The sequence below is a fragment of the Microtus oregoni genome, unplaced genomic scaffold (genome assembly GCF_018167655.1).
Source record: "Microtus oregoni isolate MIOR12 unplaced genomic scaffold, Mior012 000032F_ref0000030, whole genome shotgun sequence".
Classification (NCBI taxonomy): Eukaryota; Metazoa; Chordata; class Mammalia; order Rodentia; family Cricetidae; genus Microtus; species Microtus oregoni.
This window is the reverse complement of record NW_024543091.1, coordinates 6,614,791-6,636,761: the sequence shown is the minus strand read 5'-3', so window position 1 is coordinate 6,636,761 and position 21,971 is coordinate 6,614,791.

Genomic DNA, 21,971 nt, shown 5'->3' with positions numbered 1-21,971 from the left:
AGAACTGTGTTTTGAACACAGGTGGAATCATCCTTTGCATTCTTTGTCTGGGAGTTCTTTCAAGTCAGTCTCCACAGGGTCCATTATTATGGACTTAGTAATTTTGCGGGGAGATTTTTTTTTAACTTTTTTTTATTGAGAAAAGAAAAAAAATTTCCTCCTCTTCCCAGCCTCCCATTTCCCTCCCCCTCCTCCCACCCTTCTCCCCCTCCTCCCACCCTTCTCCCTCTCCCCCCACTCCTCTCCCCCTCCCTCTCCAGTCCAAAGAGCAGTCAGATTTCCCTACCCTGTGGTAAGTCCTAGGTCCTCCCCTCTCCGTCCATTTCTAGGAAGGTGAACATCCAAACTGGCTAGGCTCCCACAAAGCCAGCACATTACGTAGGTTTAAAACCCCGTGCCATTGTCCTTGGGTTCTAATCAGCCCTCATTTTTCGCCATGCTCAGAGAGTCCAGTTTTATCCCATGCTTTTTCAGTCACAGTTCAGCTGGCCTTGGTGAGCTCATTAGAGTACTATGCTGTGGTAAAAAACAATGACTTCTCAAATTTTGCATGCAAATGGATGGAAATAGAAAACACTATCCTGAGTGAGGTAACCCAGACCCAAAAAGATGAACATGGGATGTACTCACTCATAATTGGTTTCTAGCCATAAACAAGGGTCACGGAGTTTACAATTAGTGATCCCAAAGAAGCTAAGTAAGAAGGTGAACCAAAGGAAAAGCATATAGTTGTCCTCTTGGCTATGGGAAGTAGACAAAATTGCCGGGGAGAAAATTGAGATCTTGGGTGTGGGGTGGGATGGGGGTAAGGGGAGATGGGGAGAGAAAAGGGAGAAGGGGAGAATGGGGGGAACTTGGGGAAAAAAGAGGATTGGGATAAAGGAAGGTTGGATAGGGGAGCACGGAAGCACAATTCTTAGTTAAGGGAGCCACCTTAGGGTTGGCAAGAGACTTGAACCTAGAGTGGCTCCCAGAAGCCCAAGCCGAGGTCCCCAGTTAGTTCCTTGGGCAGCTGAGGATAGGGAACCTGAAATGACCCTATCCTAGAGCAATACTGATGAATATCTTGCATATCATCATAGAACCTTCATCTGGTGATGGATGGAGACAGAGACAGAGACCCACACTGGAGCACTGGACTGAGCTCCCAAGGTCCCAAGGAGGAGCAGAAGGAGGGAGAACATGAGCAAAGAAGTCAGGACCACGAGGGGAGCACCCACTCACTGAGACAGTGGAGCTGATCTATTGGGTGCGGGGAAATTTTTGTCTTGATTTTTCTGTTATTTCTGTTTTTGTGGAGTGAGTTGGAAGTACTGTGTTCTATATTGTTCTTTTTTAAAAATCTCATTAAAATGTCATCAGTCTTTGCCATTAAAAGGGACTGCAATAATCTATTTACTAAACAATCACACTTTGTTCTAGTGAGAGTGAGCAGAGATAAAGAATAGATAAATGGAAGAAACTGGATGCTGGGAATTGATCTTGTTTGCAGCTGCTAGAAATCTTATTGAAATCCAATCTCCACATTGTTTTTATTTTTATTTGGTTTTGAGACAAAGACCTATCTTTTAATATAGCTTTGGTAGCTGATGGAGGTTAGGTGGTGAGATTCAAACCTGATTGGACCATTACTTTATAAGAAGAGAAGGGACCTGAACTAGAATGTTCTGTTTCTCCACTTGATGCCCTGCACTGGCTTGGGTCTCTGGAGGGAGTCACTACTAACAAGAAGGACCTCACCTACTTGAACTTCTCAGACTTTAAAATAATGAGTTAATGAACCTTTAGAAAATTAATCTGTGGTTTTTAGCTGTTACAACAGAAGTCTAAGACAGACGTGATTAAACATGGCACTGACTGACTTCATCTCATTGGATATTCCTTTGTTCCTTGACAAATATGTTAGAATAGAACATATCAGTCATGGAGCCAGTTGGCCAAAACAAGAGAAGCAGCTGACATGCACTATCAGGAGTCTGTCTCCCATAGCAGCATATGGGGAGACTAAAACTAGATTTAAACTTACCAACTCCTAATAGCACAAATGGGTTGTTTCCCTTGCCTTAAAGCCTATCAGTGGAGGCTGGATATAATGATGCATTTCCATAATGTCAGCAACCAGGAAGCAGAAGCAGAAAAGTTACTTTGAGTTCCAGGACTGCCTAAAATACACAGTAAGTTTTAATCACTCAGGGATATGGTGTGGATCTTTGCCTCTAAAGCAATATTTAAAAAGTGGAGATTAAATCTCTGCAATACTCTATTCCAACACTTTCCATAGAGTAGGTAGGGCTGTAGAGCATGTGGTTTACCCATATCCTTACCTTTGCTTAAACAGGACAACTATGCCATAAAGTAACATAAGAATTGAATTTGCATTTAAAACCAAAGTATAAAACTTTTATAGGTAAGGCAGCTTTAGAAAAAATGTCTCCCAAGTAATTATTTTATAATCAGTGTGTTTCCTGACTAACATGTACTTTCTATGTACCATATGTACATAGCATTTAAGACAAGACAATGCTCAGCTACAGTATGACAGTTGACTTTATTTGGTATGTTTTATATAATACATTTCTTTTATATATTTAATTTAATAAGTGTGTACAGAAATTTAATACTGTGGAAATGATTTGTTATTGACCAGGAAATCAACTTGTCAGATGCCTGAGCGGATGCCCACGAGTCTGTTGCTTTCACAATGTGAGAATTATGCATAGAGCAGCAACTTATTCTACACAATCAGCCCACTGACAGCAGTGATGAGAATGCATGGTGTCAACTTCACACAGCATCTACACCTTTCCCACTGCTGAGATGTGTGTCTGAAGACACTGATCATTTTCATAAGCAAACACACCAATTGGATAGGAAGCACAGTACATCTTTCGCTAAAGTTTGTTCTCCCAGAGGATTTTAAAATGTATTATTGCTTAGACCGTATCAGACATAAAAGGAAAGCCAGGGATTTCTAGAAGAACAGAAAAATCATATACTGCTCATGTAAATAGATGCCGTCTCTTTGGAAGATCGTGGCAATGTTAATTAAAATTTAAAATGTGCATAATTGATGGCCCAGCAATTTTATTTACAGGTATATGCTTAGCATAAATGTGTGTAAATACATACATATGTGTGCCTTTTCCCACATAGTAGCACCTGCTAAAATGTATATGGGGGAATAGCTCCAAATTGGAACTTCTCCTAACATCCATTAGCAATAGAATGGATAAATATATCCATGTATCTTTGCACAGTGGACAGAAGTACAAAAGACTGAAGAACTACAAAATAACCTGTATAAATAGAAAACATGATATTGGATAAAAAAGGAGGCATAAAAGAAATCATTCTTGGTGACCCTGTTTATGTAGAGAATACCAACAAGCAGCAGAGCTGAGCTGTGTTGTTGGAAATCAGGTTACCGCTTATCTTTGAGAGCAATATCTGGAAGAAGTGTGGGTCTCTGAGCCATCTTTACCTACAGGATAGTTTAGTGTGTTGTTATTACCATTACACTTCTCCTTGTGTATACCATTCTAATGCTAGCAATAGTGATGCCAGATGTTGATGCTAACAACTATAGAACATGTTTCCACAGATCTCACTGGGTGATTCCAATAAATACCTGCAAACCAGAAACAATACCTGGGGAAACTTCTCAAACCTCAGGCACATAAACACAAAAAGAGAGGCTTGCTCTTCTAATACCAGACACTTTGTTAGGCAATAATTTGAATATCAGCCCAAGATTTGAAGTGCATTTTCATTTTCTGTTTCCGCCATTTGATTGTCATGGACTATTTAGATTTTATGGTGACTTAAAATGAGAAGACACTGGTTGGTCTATAAGCTAAGGATCCATCCAGTGTGCATCACTCTAGCATGAAGAATATTAACTACTCATTAATATGTATTGCTCTAGCTTGAAGCTGAAGAAAGGAAATGCTAGCAGGATGCTAGATGATAATACTAATTCCATTATATGCCACCACACACATTTCTCAGTTCCATCCTTCTCTCATGCCAGTGCCTGCAATTATTACTAAGTAATCATGAGGCACAGATCTGGTCACTTCTTCCTCCCAATGTAAATTGTCTGGGAGTGGCCTTTGTTTGTGCCCCTGTTTTCATTCCACCCAAAATTCTTTTCTTTATTTCTTATTATCTCTGGGTAGACTAGTGTTGAATCTTTGAAATCAGACAGTCTGGTTGTCATACCAGAGTTAAGGCACCAAATGTTCCAACTTCATTTTCTCTTCTGGTCTCCTGAGGTTTTCTTCTCATTCAAGGTGTTGCTCAAAGTTCATCTGCCCAGGAACATCTTCCCCGATCCTCATCTTTAAAAGACAAAATATGATCATGTTAGTTCTGCAGTTGTTTATCATCTGTGCTTTTTAGAAAAAAATCTCCTTCGATAACAGAGAGGCCAAAGAAACCATTTCTTAAAGTCCTGTTGAATCCCAAACCCTAGACAAATTAGTATATAGTGATTAATAGCAATGTACTAAGTGCATAGATACAGGATTCAAATGCTTATACTGTTTGTCCTTTGGGATCTTTTCTAACAACACTGGATTATGAAAGTTTCTAGACCTGCCAGCAGCTTGTGGATAAATGCTGAGTTCTCAAGTATTTCCATTGGGAACCACCCTTATGCCGAATAAACCAGGTGGTATTATTTTGTCTTTCTCTCAATTATAAACTTGTTCATGGGAAACAAGAACAGGCCTTAAGACAAAGAACTCTGTAGTATCCTATTGTTTGAGAGCTACCTGAAATAGAGGAAATATATAAATCTAGTCAGTGGCTGAGTTCTGGCAACAGATTTTTGGATCTTAGTTAAATCAGAGAAATGTGATTGATGTAAAAGGTTCTTTTAATGTTGTGCTATAAATTTTCATTGATATCATTAAGCATTTCTTTAGATCTATCTTAGACTTTTTAATGCAGGAAATATATAACTTAATTGTCTTAGTCTTTTGGTTTTGTACTGTTTTTAATTTTTGCATAACTCTTCAGTACTAATTGCCTGGATGACCAATATTATACTCTGTTTTGGAGACAGACATTTTGATAAGGTAGACCATGTTAAAATACATGGTTCACATGAAGTAATAGTAAGCCTCTGTTGGATGGTCATGGTAAAGTAGTTTGTCTTCTTTTTATGTAAACTGTGTCTTTCAGATTATAAGCAAAGAATTCTTTAGGTCTTTTGCTCTATTTAAACTATATTTAACATGATTTTAAAATAAATTTCATATTTTTAGTATTTTGTGCACATTAGTGTGTGTGTTTAAGTTGGGTATAGGCACACGAGTGCAGGTGTTCATGTAGGCAAAGAGGATGCTGTATTCCCTGGAACTAGAGTTGCAGGTGGGTATGAATCACCTGATGTGGGTGCTGTAACCTGAATCTGGTCCTCTGCAAGAGCAGTATGTGTTCTTAAATGCTGAGCCAACACTCCAGCCTCCACTTCTTGAATCAGTTGAATGTAGATGTTGATGCTGGTCGTTCTCTAGGACATGGGATGCTCTTGGTTCAGATAGAGCACAACAGAGCACTCGTTCTGATTAAGACAGTGGCGTCTCTAACATCCTTGTTGGGCCGGGTTAATCACTTGTCCAAGTAACCATCCCTAGGAAAGTAGGCTCATCTCAGTGCTGAAGAGATGGGCGGGATAATTTTCCCTTTAAAGAGATACTATATTTTTCTTCCTAGAGTTTTTGCCCCCTGTGCAGTTCCTACATACTAGCATGGAATGTAGCTGGGTCTGCTGACCTTGCTTTTCTGAGGCCAGAGTCAGAAAGGGTCAACTTCTTCCTTTCCTTTCTTCTGCATCTTTCTTCTGGATGTGATCCAGGGCCTGAGCATTCTTTTTCTGATCCTGCATGCTTTGTTACTCTTTAAATCTCCCTTACCCAGCATAGGGCTGCATATCAGCCTCACATCTGACCTCCATGCACGCACAAATGGCATGGCGTTTTCCCTCTCCTCCTAAGCAGCTGCTAAGATGTAGAACTTGCCTGAACTGGAAAATTTTATTTTATACTGTAATAAAGCCATTTTTTTAGCTTTTAAAAACAGAATAAAAAAGATTTTGATTCTGTTCTTCAATTACTTATTAATGAGATCAAGAGGGGACTCAGACTTTCCCTGTATCATCTAGCAGCTACCAAGTGACAGCAGAATTCCAGGAGCAATATTGTCCTTAGGAGGCATGCCCTTTCTCCAAGTGGGAGCCAAGAGAGGGAGAGAAGCAGCTACTTGTTTATTGTCCTTGTGTGCCCTCACACACCACTGACACGTGTATTCGACTTCCCCGACCACATAGGGAAAAAAATGAGAACTAATGCTTTCATAATGACTTATATGCCAGTTCTGTTTGAAATCTTTTAACTTACACACTTCTCAAAACAGCCCCATCATGAGGAAATGTTATTATACCGATGCGGTAGCTGAGGAAATGGATCACAGAAAATTCTATAGGCCTCTTGACCATTCTAAGATAGTTCTCCAGGTTGCTACTGTGGTGCACATACTCTATTTCATCTGATCCCATACAGTATATTTGACTATGGTGCAGCTTCACTTGTAGTATGTTACATTATATGGAAGATGAGATTTTTCTAATATTAGGTTTCCATTTGTGCTGTTTGATGCAGTAAAGTGTAGGATAGTTGTATTGGAGAAAAAAATTCATGTATCATTCTTCTTATTCTGTAGGGAAATGTGTGTGTGTGTGTGTGTGTGTGTGAGAGAGAGAGAGAGAGAGAGAGGAAGAGAGAGACCCTTTTTCTTTTTTTTTTATTTTTTTATTTATTTTTTATTTTTTTTTTAATAATTTTTTTTATTAAGAAAAGAAGAAAAAAAACATAAACAAAAAACAAGTTTCCACCTCCTCCCAGCCTCCCTTTTCCCTCCCCCTCCTCCCACCCTTCTCCCCCTCCTCCCACCCTTCTACCCCTCCCCCCACTCCTCTCCCCCTCCCTCTCCAGTCCACAGAGCAGTCCAGGTTCCCTGCCCTGTGGTAAGTCCTAGGTCCTCCCCCCTCCGTCCATATCTAGGAAGGTGAACATCCAAACTGGCTAGGCTTCCACAAAGCCAGCACATTAAGTAGGATCAAAACCCCGTGCCATTGTCCTTGGCCTCTCATCAGCCCTCATTGTTCGCCATGTTCAGAGAGTCCGGTTTTATCCCATGCTTTTTCGGTCACAGTCCAGCTGGCCTTGGTGAGCTCCCAGTAGATCAGCTCCACTGTCTCAGTGGGTGGGTGCACGCCTCGTGGTCCCAACTTCTTTGCTCATGTTCTCCCTCCTTCTGCTCCTCATTGGGACCTTGGGAGCTCAGTCCAGTGCTCCAGTGTGGGTCTCTGTCTCTGTCTCCATCCATCACCAGATGACGGTTCTATGATGATATGCAAGATATTCGTCAGTATTGTTCTCGGATAGGGTCATTTCAGGTTCCCAATCCTCAGCTACCCAAGGAACTAACTGGGAACCTCATGTTGGGCACTTGGGAGCCCCTCTAGGGTCAAATCCAGACCCTTTTTCTAATCTTGCATTTGTGCAGCCTTCCCTGAAACTCCCTATGACAATACAGGTGCTTTGACCTTTACTTTGCAGCCTCCAAGACTTCACCATCCTCATCTCCTGTCTGTCAGAGAGTTCATTTTCTTTCAAGTATAAACAATTGATCTATAATTGACTCATTCCTAGATGTTCTAATATTGGCTTTTGAGGTGGTAATGGTTAGCCATTTGAAATTACTTGCTTATGTGGTTTTATTTTTTTTTTAATTTTTTATTGAGAAAAAAAGTTTCCGCCTCCTCCCAGCCTCCCATTTCCTTCCCCCTCCTCCCGCCCTTTCCCCCTCCCCCACTCCTCTCCCCCTCCCTCTCCAGTCCGAAGAGCAGTCAGGGTTCCCTGCCCTGTGGAAAGTCCAAGGTCCTCCCCTCTCCGTCCATGTCTAAGGAAGGTGAACATCCAAACTGGCTAGGCTCCCACAAAGCCAGAACATGAAGTATGATCAAAACCCCATGCCATTTTCCTTGGCTTCTCATCAGCCCTCATTGTTCACCATGTTCAGAGAGTCCAGTTTTATCCCATGCTTTTTCAGTCACAGTCCAGCTGGCCTTGGTGAACTCCCAATAGATCAGCCCCACTGTCCCAGTGGGTGGGTGCACCCCTCGTGGTCCTGAGTTCCTGGCTCATGTTCTTCCTCCTTCTGCTCCTCATTGGGGTGGGATGGGGGTAAGGGGAGATGGGGAGAGAAAAGTGAGAAGCAGAGGATGGGGGGAACTTGGGGAAACAGGACGATTGGAATAAAGAAGGGTTGGATAGGGGAGCAGGGAAGCACCTATCTTAATTAAGCGAACCACCTTAGGGTTGGGAAGAGACTTGAACCTAGAGTGGCTCCCAGGAGCCCAAGGCGATGTCCCCAGTTAGTTCCTTGGGCAGCTGAGGATAGGGAACCTGAAATGACCCTATCCTATAGCAACACTGACGAATATCTTGCATATCACCATAGAACCTTCATCTGGTGATGGATGGAGATAGAGACAGAGACCCACACTGGAGCACCGGCCTGAGCTCCCAAGGTCCCAATGTGGTTTTATTCTAAACTACTCGGTTGATTTTTACTGTGTAGTCATCATGGGAAATCCATGGTATGGGATGATATTTATCTTGCGAGGTTCCACACAGCCTGTGACAACTATGGGTTATTCTAAGTCCCATCTAGCCAGCAGACTGGGAGTGGAGGGCACGTGGAGCTGGCACTGTTCCAGATGTGGTCACTGCCAAAAGTTATCACATAGAAGGCTGAGTTGTAGTTACTCGGAGTATTCAGAGTTTAGACATGGCACAATACCGGAGAATACATTCAATTCTTTGAAACATCATAGTCTAAAACTGGAAGGAACAAGAGCATATCTACCTGACCTGATGTGAAATGAAGGCTGCCTCACTGTCACACAAGTAGTTCTCTGTAGCAGAAGCTTCTGTCCTGCTTAGTCCCAAATTGTTGGAGTCACGAGTGTTATTCAGCAAACGTTCAGCTGGCAGATTCCTAGACAGAACCACAAGTGTACAACTTATGGGGGACCCATTTTGCAGAGCTTCGGGAACACTTGTCTTAGGATAGTTGCTATCAATTCTGTAAAAAACCTTGGGAAGCCGTGACTCTTTTTCCCTTCAAAATGGGATGTATTCTCCAAAATACCTTAGCAGTGTATTTTGTACGGGCAAACAGAATGACCTTTCATGGGGGCCTTAGAGCTATACCATTTACTCTTTGTCCACATAAACCAACCCCCCACAATTACCTTTACTAATAGACCACGTAGGAATTTCACAAAGATAGGTAGACGACGTGCCCTCCCTTACTGACAGACAGGTCTGGGTGTTCCCAAGGCTGGTCACCACACTAGAGATTGGGGTGAGGGGAGTGGAGGAGTCCAGGATTCAAGGACATTTAGAGATCTTATCTAATGGTTTGGAATGCCAGGTATTTCCCCTTGGAAATACCCTTCTTGTGTGGTGTCACCTTTTCTTGGAGTACTGCTTTTTCAGATCCTACCTATTTTTTCATGGTTCTGAAATGCATGTTGATATCATTGCTAATGTCTACGTGGGATGTGTAGACTAGAAACCTCATGGAAGGGGGAACAGCAAGAACAGCAACAAGCACAGCAAGAACAACAGGAATAGCAAAGAATGAGGAAGAGCGTGGGCATTAGAGAGACCATAGAAAGAAGAAAGAACAACAGAGGTAACATGCTTGAGTTAATTTAGTTCATTTACCCTCAGTGTTGTGCTTTCTGTCTCTTTAAGGGACAAGCCACGCCCACTCCCATTACCTCTGACCTTCCTGCTGCCATCTTGGCCTTCTTTTCTTCTGTTTCCTTGGCATGTGCATCTCTCTCTCTCTCTCTCTATCTCTCTCTCTCTCTCTCTCTCTCTCTCTCTCTCTCTCTCTATCCTCTCTCTCTGTCCCTCTCCCCCTCTCTCCTTCAATAAATGTTTTCTGGCTACTTTCTGTGTCCATGGGTCTGCTCACAACCGCTGCGTGTTGGGAATTCTGCAGCGTGCTTCCTGCTGATGGGAACTCTGCCACTGCTAGGGCGCTGGACTCTGGAGTCAGTGCCCCGCACCGCTGGGGACCCGCTGGAGCTTGCTGCTGCTCCGTGAGCCCGCCAGGCAGGGGGAACCCCCGGATCTTAAGAATAACACTCAGAACTTAGGAGACAGATTTTTGCTTGATGTAGATGTTTTGCTATGAGCCCTGACGAGGTTCTGAGGCTGGTACTCAAGGCCCTCAATACCAAATAAACACTCAGAGGCTTATATAAATTATAAACTGGTCTATCCACTCAGGCCTACTAACAAGCTCTTATGACTTAATTTCACCCATAATTCTTGTCTATGTTTAACCACGTGGCTTGGTACCTTTTTTCGGTAATCTATTTTCATCTTGCTTCCTCTGTGTTTGGCTTGTGACTTATAAAAACTACAATGTTATAAAACAACTGAATCTGCTGCTGGGAACTGGGAACCTTGAGTGACAGATGTGTCACATGGCTTTTAAAAATCTGGGATTAGATGTGTCAGAACCTAGAAAGAAACTTTAAAGTAATTGCTTATAAATCATTAATTTTTGTTTTATAAAGTGTCCTTAATCTATTTGGGTAGTTAAAAAATGCCATGTACTTACTAGCTGTGGCATAAATATGTTTGTCACCATTTTGCAGTCTGGGAAGAACAACATTAACACAGGCTTAGTATCTGAGGGGGACCCACTTTCTAGCTCATCTAGAGAGCTGTCTCAGTGTATCCTCAGTTGGCAGAAGTGATATAGAACAATATCTTGGAGATCTCAACATGTGAAATTTCCTTCCACAACATAATCACATTTTTTCCTATGCTATGTTATGAATTTGGGTAGAGAGAAAAAGCTTTCTTATTCCAATGTGCAGTGTCATATACATTGTGGTTTGTGGTTTGCATCTTTTCACACGTTCTCCACAGGTCGGGTTCCCTTTATCATTTCTTCCAGCAGAATGGTATGGCCTTGACTATTTTGCAATACGATCTACGCTTTTAGCCAGTTCTATATTTGAGAGCCTAAAATTCTTTCTTTAACAGAGCTAATCATAGGACGCTAAGTAAACTGATGGAGCTGTACAGGAATACCATATTTGGTGTTTGAATTACTAGCTTTTGAAGTAGAGCATTAGTTGAGAACTCTTTCCTATCACTGACAGAAAATGTTTGCTCTATAATAAAATCAGTGTGAGGGGTGTGTGTGTGTGTGTGTGTGTGTGTGTGTGTGTGTGTATGTGTGCATGTTGTTGCTGCTCTGGTTTGCTTTGTTTCAGGGGTTCTGTTGTTATTTAACTCCAGGAAGATGAAGATCCAGATGTGGTCTACTTTATTGAGTAAAGTCTACAGTTGTGATAAAGCCTGGGGATGTGGAAGTAAAAGAGTAAACAGAAGTAAAGGGGGTTGTCAGGTAGAAATGATAGGCAGCGTCTTGTAGGGGGGTTGATTCCCACTTGGAGAGCCTCAGGAAACTAAGATAAAGAAAGCGCAGAAACATTACAGTTCTCTGTTGCTTAGTGCAGTGAGCTGAGCTTTAAAGCAAAAGCATGCTCTGTGTTTAGGAGCAAGATTTTGGTGCATAGTGGAGAAGTGAGTGGAAAACAATGAACGAAATATTTTCACCGTTAGCAGTGCAAACCATTTGCAGTTTTTTGGTCTAGTGTGGCAGGTTATGATGGTCAGTTCCATGGTTATTTGTTTTTGACAAAGCGATCAAACCGCAACCCTGGTATTGGCCAAATGTTCCTACTAGAATGAACTAACCTTATTAGGGCAAATGGAACAAAAAAGGGGGTCTTCAGTACAGTGCAATTTATGATCCCAGAGATAGCCTTAAGGGAGCTGTTACATGGGGAGGTAACTGACCACTCAAGTTCAGTGCAGCCCAGCAGCAAGAGGTTGCCATGGGAGATGATGAAAACAAAGTGGGTGGTAGTAGCACTTTCATTCACATAAGGCTGGTGGGTGAATGGAACTCAGAACTAAACCAGTGTACTTTTTTGAAGAGGAGCTCAGAAGGGCAGTGTCACAGGAGGCAAGGCCTTGGGGGCTTTTGCAGGGAGACATTGGTCCTCTCAGGGGAGAAGTTCCAATTGTAGGACTCACTCACAATGTTATTATTGCAGAGTTGACTAGTTCCTGTTCTCTGAGCAACTGTGGGCTGAGAGTTTTATCCTTTATTTTTAAAATTTTGTATTCATTTTACATGCCAACCACAGTTCCCCCTCTGCTCCTCCTACTTCCCCCACTTCCCCCCATCCACTCCTTAGAGAGGGTAAGTCCTTCCATGGTGAGTCAGCAATGCCTGGCATAATAAATTGAAACAGGAACAACCTACCTGTATCAAGGTTGAGCAAGGTATCCCATCATAAGGAATTGGCTCTTAAAAAGCCAGTTCATGTACTAGGGATAAATCTTGGTCCCACTGCCAAAGACCCCACAATCAGACCAAGCCACACAACTGTTACCCACATTCAGAGGGCTTAGTTTGGTCCTATGCAGGTTCCCCAACTGTCAGACCAGAGTCAAGGAGCTCCACTAGCTCTGGTTACATGCTTCTGTGGGTTTCTCCATCATGATCTTGACCCACTCCCCTTGCTCATGTAATCTCTTTTCACTCTCTTCAACTGGATCTCAGGAGCTCTGCCCAGTACCTGTTGTGCATCTGCTTCCATGAATTACTGGATAAAAGTTCTGTGATGACAATTAGGGTAGTCACCAATCTGATTACAGAAGGCCAGTTCAGGTGCCCTCCCCACTATTGCTATGAGTCTTAGCTGGAGTCATCTTTGTGGACTCTTGGGAATTTCCCTAGCACGAGGTTTCTCCCTAACCACATAATGGTTCCCTCTATCAAGACATCTCTTTCATTGCTCTCCCTTTCCATCCTTCCTCCAAATGAACCATACAGTTACCTCATGTTCTTATTCCCTATCACCCCCCCCCCCCACTTTCCGACCCCTTGCAGTTTACCCAGGAGATCTTATCAATTTTCCCTTACTAAGGCAATCCATGCCTGTCCCTTTTAGGGTCCTCTGTGTTACCTAGCTTCTCTGGGTCTGTGGACTGTAGCCTGGTTATTCTCATCTAATATCCACTTATAAGTGAGTACATACTGTGTTCGTCTTTCTGGGTCTGAGTTACCTCACTCAGGATGGTCTTTTTCAAGTTCTATCCATTTGTCTACAAATTTTGAAAATGGGAATCAATTTACCTCAAGACCGAGCAATACCACTCTTGGGCATATACCTTAAGGATGTCAATCAGACCACAAGGACATTTCTCAGCTATGTTCAAAGCAGCATTATTTATAATAGCCAGAACCTGGAAACAACCTAGATGCCCCTCAGCCGAAGAACTGGTAAAGAAAACGTGGTGCATTTACATAATGGAGTATTTATCACTCAGCTGTAAAAAAACAATGAAAGCATGAAAATTGCAAACTTCACCCTTTACTTCTGGTCAGAATGCCTTTTCATAGTCTTGTTTGTCTGCTTCCCTTTGTTTATAATTGCTGATAGGATACAATTCCTGTGTCTCATACTTGTACAAGTCGACTGATGTCTGTAAAAACAAGTCTGCCGTAGAACAATCAGTTTAGTAATTTGGTTATTAAGAATAAGAAGAATGATACATGAATTTTTTCTCCAATACAACTATCCTACACTTTACTGCACCAAACAGCACAATTGGAAACCTAATATTAGAAAAATCTCAGCCCCGAAATAATCACATAGAAACTGTATTAATTAAACATTGCTTAGCCCATTACCTCTAGCTTCTTATTGGTTAACTCTTACATATTAATTTAACCCATCTCCATTAATCTGTGTATTGCGACATGACAGTGGCTTGCCAGCTAAAGTTCCTTCCAGCTCCAGTGGGGCTGCATGGCTTCTCTCTGATTCTGCCTTCTTTCTCCCAACATTCAGTTTAGTTCCACCCTCCCCCGCCTCCCGCCTATCTAAATTCTGCCCTGCTATAGGTCCAAAGCAGTTTTTTTTTAAATTTATTAATGGTAATCACAACATACAGAGGAGACTCCCACATCAGATAAAACCTCTCGTCCCTTCATGATAAAGCCCTGGGAAGACTGCAGATGGAGAAAACATGTATTAATTAAGGCTATATATGACAAGCCTGTAGCCAATTTATTGCCTCATAGATGAAACCTCAAAGAATTTCCACTACACTAGAGACTAAGACAAGGGGGCCCACTAACTCCATGCCTATTCAACACAATGCCTGAAGTCTTAGCTAAAGCAATTAAGGCAAGAGAATGAAGTAAAAGACTAGAAACAGGAAAAGAAGTCAAAATATACCTATGTGGGTAATATGATTCTATACCACCTTCAAAAAATGGTGCCCATCAGACATTCCTTGTTGGTTTTTTTTTTTTCTGGCTGTGGTTGCTTCTTGACAGTCTTTTTAATTTCTTATTAATATCTCTTCATTGTTATTGTTTTAGCTGAGCAGACATGTTTAGAAAAATCCCAAATTATTTGTTATACACACAATATAGGATTATCTTTCTCTTAAGTTTGCCTACTTACTAACAAACTGGCCCATCCTACAGGAAGATGCAACTGTGTTTTTTTCATACTATCTGTCAACAGACATTACGTGCTTTGATAATCTATACCAGTGATGGCAACAGTGCTCTCTACTTACCTGATTACATTCACTCTCCAGTAAGACAACTTCTGTTCGCAAATCCTCTTTTTTTGAATAATCCCTGATGCTCAGGGTCTGGACTCCCTGTTAAAGACATATGCTAAGGAACACTTGCACTTGTTGGAATTCAGAAAGGCACTCATCCTTCTCTGCAGCTGTCTGAGAGGAATCCGAACAACACTTTTACTCTTGAATGCCTTCCTGAGGCCTGGAAGACGGCAGTCACAAGGGAGCCATCATTTGTGGTTTCCTGCTCTTAGAGATGTTGCTGGAACTGGACCACAAGACAAACTCATGTTACTCTGCTGACTCCTAGTCTGTTAGCAAGTACAGTAGGTTGTGTTTCCTTCCTCATTCATTCCCAGGAAGACCGCCAAATTTGTTGGGAACAAAATCCTGAGTATACTTGCTACAGCTCTAGTCATTTCTTAGTGTATCCTGGAAATAACAAAATATTTGTGGCAGTTAACTTCCTACATGGTAAAGATATACATACAACAGCTTTTAAGCATAGCAAGATGACCAGTAACTTCAGATTTTTGTTTTTCTCTATGATCATGCTGTTTGTATTGAATACCTATTAGCATTGAATATCTATTATTTTATACCTAAAATAATTGACATTTATGAAATTAATGTGAAGAATTAAAGTATTTGAAATACCTTATACTATAAAAACATTGTAATAGTTTTAGAGAGATTAATACATTCTTTGTTTTGTGACAAAACTTACAGAATACAATTGTCCAGATTAGTCAAGCAAGGTCCCTTTTGTGCAAATACTTGTGGTCAACTTTATCAATAACTGTTAACAATCAAGAGGCAAGAGCTATGAAACAGGAGGCTGGTGGTAATGTGAGGCAATCTTTGCAGACATTCATTCTGAGGCCATGCTTTCTGCTTTCAGTGGATTTGTTGCTGTACATGGGTGACCATTCTTTCTCCTGTGATGTGCACTGATGTAATCTTGGCTGTGGGTTGTCTTAGAGCCATTATCACCAAGGTTCTGGCCATTGGGTTTTGCAGTATTTTTTTCTGGCGACAACAGCTGTGTTTTCAGTCTCTCAGAAGCCTACTGTGCACAAATTGGATTTTATAGCCATAGGGAACTCTGCAGTAGTCTGAATTAAGGAACTTAATGATGAAATGACACAGAGATATTCATTTGTCTGAGTGCTCACATTTCAGAAATATAGGAAGGACACTTCCAGTTTATTAAGATGCGGACTTGAAGTCTTATTTAAAAATCACATGACCTTATTTTCTACTCTATGCAGGGAACATGAAAGGCCTTGTTTATACTGAATTTATTCATGCCTATGATATTTTATCATATTAGACATTTTGAATATAAAATGTAAACATTCCTGTAGTAATAGGAGCGACGGGGCTGCGTCCCCAACACCCCAGCCGCCTGCTAGCTTATGCCCGAAATAACAACACACAAACTGTATTCATTTAATCACTGCTTGACCGATTTTTATCTAGCCTCTTCTAGGCTAATTCTCATATATTAATTTAGCCCATTTCTAATCATCTGTGTAGCGCCCCTAGGTGCGCTTACCGGGACGATTCTAGCCTATGTCCATCCTGGGTCGGAGCTTCATGGCGTGCGTCTGCCTGGGAGCTGGGAGCATGGCATCTCTCTGAGGTGTCTGCTTCCAAGAGGAGAGCTGTGGAGTCTGAGCTCACTTCCTCTTCCTCCCAGCGTTCTGTTCTGTTTACTCCTCCCACCTATCTTCTAACCAATGAGGGCCAAGCAGTTTCTTTTTATTTAACCAATGACCTTCCTACATATTGAATGTGTCCTTGCACCAAGCCTTATTCGGCTATCGGTGGAAACAAAGGTGGATGAAGTATTTGATGTCCTGTCTTCCAGAAATTCACAAATGAATTCAAATTTATAGCCATAGTCTTAATTACTATACTAGAGATATATTAGAAGTGCTGTAAAAACACACATGCAATATGAGGAGGCTAAAAGTAGGTACACACCTGATTGTGAGTGTTATGAATGGAAATACTATCTGATTTTTTCTAAGTTATAAACCCATAACCAGCACAGTGTCTGGCTCAGAGTTAAACAGGGAGTGAACAAGAATCTTTTCAAATGAGTAAAACTCCAGCTTTCTTTGTACGTGATGCTGTAACTTGGGACAGAATATAGATTAATGATGTTGTATAATGGTCGGTTCTTCTGCAGTAATGATCATTATACAGATTGCTTTATTTTTGTCCAACACCATTATTGTATGATATTTCAGACACATTACTCCAAGAATATGGGGAAAGTATAGGGAGAGAAAGCGATGGCTGGATGATAGCTTAATGTGAAGAAATGGGAAGAATTCTTATTATAGTCAAAACCAATGTATGCATGTTGCAATCAGAAATGTGCTGGCTCACACTCTGTTTCTGTTCCTTCAGCCTGGATTAATTCAGTTTCTCTGAGCCTCGGTTCACTCTTTTGCATAAAAATAAAGACAACATCAATATCAATCTTAATGAATTACTGTAATGAATAAGTGAATTCTTTATTCAAAGAAAATGTAGAACATAGTAAAAGTTGAATAATTAGTAGTTATTATTATAGAGTTCTGGAATTCCCTAGATATGCTGGTGGGAATTTAAACAGAGCGGCTATGAACATTAAATATAAAGTAATACACATTTTTGAAAAAATGATAGGAAATAGGAAACACTACTGGATGTGGAAGATGCATGAGGGGAACAGAATTTAGTTCCTGACGGGAGAGAGGGAGGGTGGGTGAGCTGCATCAGGCAGCAACATTGCTATTTTGATGTACAGCACTTAAGACTTAATTAATCAGGTATCTACAAGTACTTCTTCTCTATAAAGACATCTGTAGATTCTTCAATAAAAGGTCATAATACCCACTTATTCAACAAGTCTGTGCATAGACTGCCATGTAGATTTTTTCTCCTCTCAGGGAAGAAGACCTCAAAATACATGTATTTTGTTAGGCTTCTGGGAAGAAGTGTGTCCAGAATCAGAGATGCACACACTGACCAATTACAGGGCAGCAGGCATGGAGACTGGTTCTCTTTGTTTTGGGACTGTGTAACCTGACTCTTACAATCAAAGGAAACAGTAGAAAGGCCATAATATTCATGGAAATGCCTTAACAGAGCAGTCATGAAGGTCATAGTACTGTCACCCTTGAAGTTCCTTTGTCTTTGGGAAAGCAGCCAAGTGTGTAGAACCCTATCCTTGTTATAAGTCTTAGAGGATCATAAAGAAGAGAAGATGAACTCAACCTTCTTCTCAAGGAAATTAACATGCTTGGTTAATTTTCATAACAGCCATTTGCTTTCTCTATACATCCTATAATATAGACAATACCTTATTGGTGTTTTGTTGTCTGCATTTTGATATTGTATTTTTGCACTCTTTCATGTCTGAGGGATGGTATATAAACTGCATGCATGATGGTGTACTTTTAATTTTGTCCATGGGACTTTGAATACATAGATATTAACATTTTAATATTCTTTTAAACTCTGCTGCTTTCATTTATGGCTTTCACCTGTGGTGTCACGTGTAGAAAAGCCTTTCATTCCCTCTGTGTACTTAAGAGCTCAGCTGCTTTGTGTTCAGCCTGTTCATTAAAGAGAATGGGGGAGATTTTTCATTTCAGCTTGCGATATATCATTTCTTGAAACTTCAGAAAATTTACTATACATAGGTCTCCTATTTCTGCTCTGCTACCTGTAGGCATTTAGGTGGAGTCATGTTTCCAGAATATTAATTTTTAGAAGTAAAGAATAAGCATTGAAATGTCTATGTGTGTAATTTAAGCTGACTGCTTTAATGAGCTATCTATGCAAATATTTTCTTTTGATCATCTAGGACTTTTCAAAAAGATAATCCTTTCATCTGATGCATCTTTAAAATGTCCAACCTTTTGTTGCTGGATCTCCGTCCACTTTCACATATTGTATAGATAAATTAGAAAACTGACTTTATTCAGCATTTGGCCCAGAACTGGGGAGACAGACATTCTCATTCTAACTTTGTTTTACCTATTACAATGTTAACAATCTATTTATTCCTTTTTAAATTAAACAAGAGTCATGAGCCATTCATATGTGGATTTAGCTGTGGGCCCAAGTCTTTGCAGAATAGTCTTTATAATATGTGTGGTCAGGACTTTGAAGATGAAATTTTCAATTCCAGAATGATATTTCATATGGAATCCTATAACTAGGGATTCTCACTTTGCTACTGAGTATACTTTGTATCATTAAGAAGGCAGACTTTGAAGGCTAGAGAGATGGCTCAGCAGTTAAGAGCACTGACTAACCTTCCAAAGGACCTAGGTTCAATTCCCAGCACCCACATGGTCTCACAGTCCTAGAAAATCTGGCGTCTTTTTGTGTGAGCACTGCAGATGCTCATCACCCAGTCATACAGGCAGGCAAAACATCTATATACTTTTAAAAACAGTGAAAAATGAAAGAAGGCAGGCCTTTGGAGATCATTTTATATGTAAAAATGGATGGAATTTTCCTGTGCCTGATATGCAGACCTTTCTTTATCAATTTGTCTTTTTCAATGTGATTATAACTATTCAGAACTGTGATCAATAAGATGGTATTCAAACATGCACTAATTCTTTGTAATATTCTATGTACTTTCCCATATTTTTATATTCTATGAACATTTTCCGATTGTCCCATCTAGTGGTCTTGCCTTTGCTGTTTAGTTGTTACCCTCTGCTTGTCGGTCGACATTCTGAAGTATGCATAACAAGTAGGACTCAGAGTTACTCAGAAGTCAGTGTAGACTCCCAAGTCTGTGTCTAAAGATTCGGGACAGCATTTGTCAATTGCATTTTTGTTCTTCTACTATATTTATTTTACCCTACTCATTCACAACATTAGTTATCCACGGATAACTTTAGTCTATCATCCCTTTTCTCTCTTTCTATCTTTGCTACTTTTGTTTGCCTTTTCTCTCCAACTTTATACATTACATATGAGTAATTCAGATTTCTGTAATGAAAACTTTACAGTTTATAGGTGGACAAACAATTTTTTTTAGTCTTTTTTTTAATTTAAGGATGGGTTTATTTTGGATTATACACAAAAGTACAGTTCATCACAGTGAGGAAGTCAAGGTGGCAGGAGTTGGAAGCAGCTGGTCACATGACATCCGTCACCAGGAAGAAGACAGTGATGACGACTTATGTTCATCTTGGGTTCTCTGTTAAAAATCTTTATTTGAAAATACATTTTCTCATATTTTTCATATAGTATATTCTGACCACTGTGTCCTCTCCATTTTCTCCTCTCAAATCTTCCCCACCTTCCAACCCATCCAATTCCACGCCTACTTATTTTCTATCTTTGGACAACAAACAGGCCAACAAACAAACAAACAAACAAACCAGAGAAAGAGAAACCAAACTGAATCAGGAGAAACACATATGCACGCACACACACACACACACACACACACACACACACAGTCAAAACTAACCAATTAAAAAAACCCCATAAAAACACAAAAATCACAAGCCATAACAAATAAGCAAAAGATAAGTAAGTTTCAAAAAAATGCCAAAAGGACTATGAGACAAACAAAATAAAATAACCAACCAACAATATTCCATAAAACAAAACAAAACAAAAAACAAGACAAAGCACAAAGCAAAACACCCTCCAAAAATAAAACAAAAAGGCAAAACAAGGCAAGAAACCTCCAAAAATACCGTTGAATTGTTTTGTGTTTGCCATTACTGTGGAGCATGAGACCTGCTCTAGAGTGTTGTTTGTATATCCTATGGAACTCTGTGGGAGAAAAGTTATTTTTCCTTTTTGAGGGGCTGTCCCTTGGAGACAGTTTTGGGGTTAGAGATGGGGCTCATGTCCACTTCTCAGTGCTGGGACACCATTTGGCTTGGACCTGTGTATGCTGCCATAGCCTCTTGGAGTTCATATGAATGTCAGTCTTGGACTATTTGCTTGGTGCTCTCCATTCCCACTGACTTTTTGTTGTTGTTTATTTGTTTTGAGTCAGAGTGTCTCTGTAGCCTTTGGAGACTATCCTGGAACTAGCTTCTGCAGACCAGGCTGGCTCAAACTCAGAGAAATCCGCCTGCCTCTGCTTCACGAGTGCTGGGATTAAAGGTGTGTGCCACCATCGGCTGGCTCCCACTGGCTTTTATCCTCTTTGTCTTCCTGTGCAGAATTCCCTGAGACATGAGGAAAGGGGTTTAATGAGGACATCACATTTAGAATTGAATGTTCCAAGGTCTCTCATTGTCTTAATGTTGTCTGACTGTGGGTGTTCCAAGGTCTCTCATTTTCTGCAAATTATCTGGCTGTGGGTCTGTGTATTCTTTCCAATCTCCTGCAGGAGGAAGCTTCTGTGATGATGGCTGAGCAAGGCACTGATCTATGGGTATAGAAGAATGTCATTATGAGTCATTTTGATGCAATGTTCCTTTAGTGGAACCATAGTCTTTGGTTTTCCACTAGTGGGGAAAGAGTTTTATATTTTCAAAAAGAAATTTTTTTCTTTTAGTATTATACTTAACTCATTTAAAAATAAGAAAAAAATTTCTCATCTCAGATCTAGGTATACTATGAAGTTGTTAATCAAGAATCAAGAAGAGTTAAGTCCTGTAATATTAGTGAGGGAAGCTCAGCTGAAAGAAATGACACAGTGGGAAGAATAAAAGGCTCATTCATTGTAATGATGGTCAATTTATTTTAATTATCAGCTAACAAGATGAAATCTGTTCTCAGCCCTCTTGTCACCATGGGTACTTGACACTTCCTATTAGACATCATGCTGGTTGATGGATTTATCCTTAGAGTGACAGTATCAGTGAACATCTGCTGAGGGCGACTCTTCGAGACTTCGGACTAATTACTAACTGATTATCTTGTCTTGGAAATGGTATTTATTCAGAAATGATGTAAAGATACTTGTAGCTCTTTCCTTGTACCATTCACATAGCAATTAAATGTTTGCTTGTTTCTTACAATAACTTTACCTCCCATGTTTTAAGTTGCTATTACTTTCTTATATTTTAGCTGTATCTTGTTATATGGAGCTGGTATTGTTTGAATGATGGAGAAATGAGTAGCAATTGAAAGTGAAGAGGCTCAGGACTGGATTTTAAATAAATGGTGCTGATTTCCAGTCTGCATACAGACAGCTTTCTT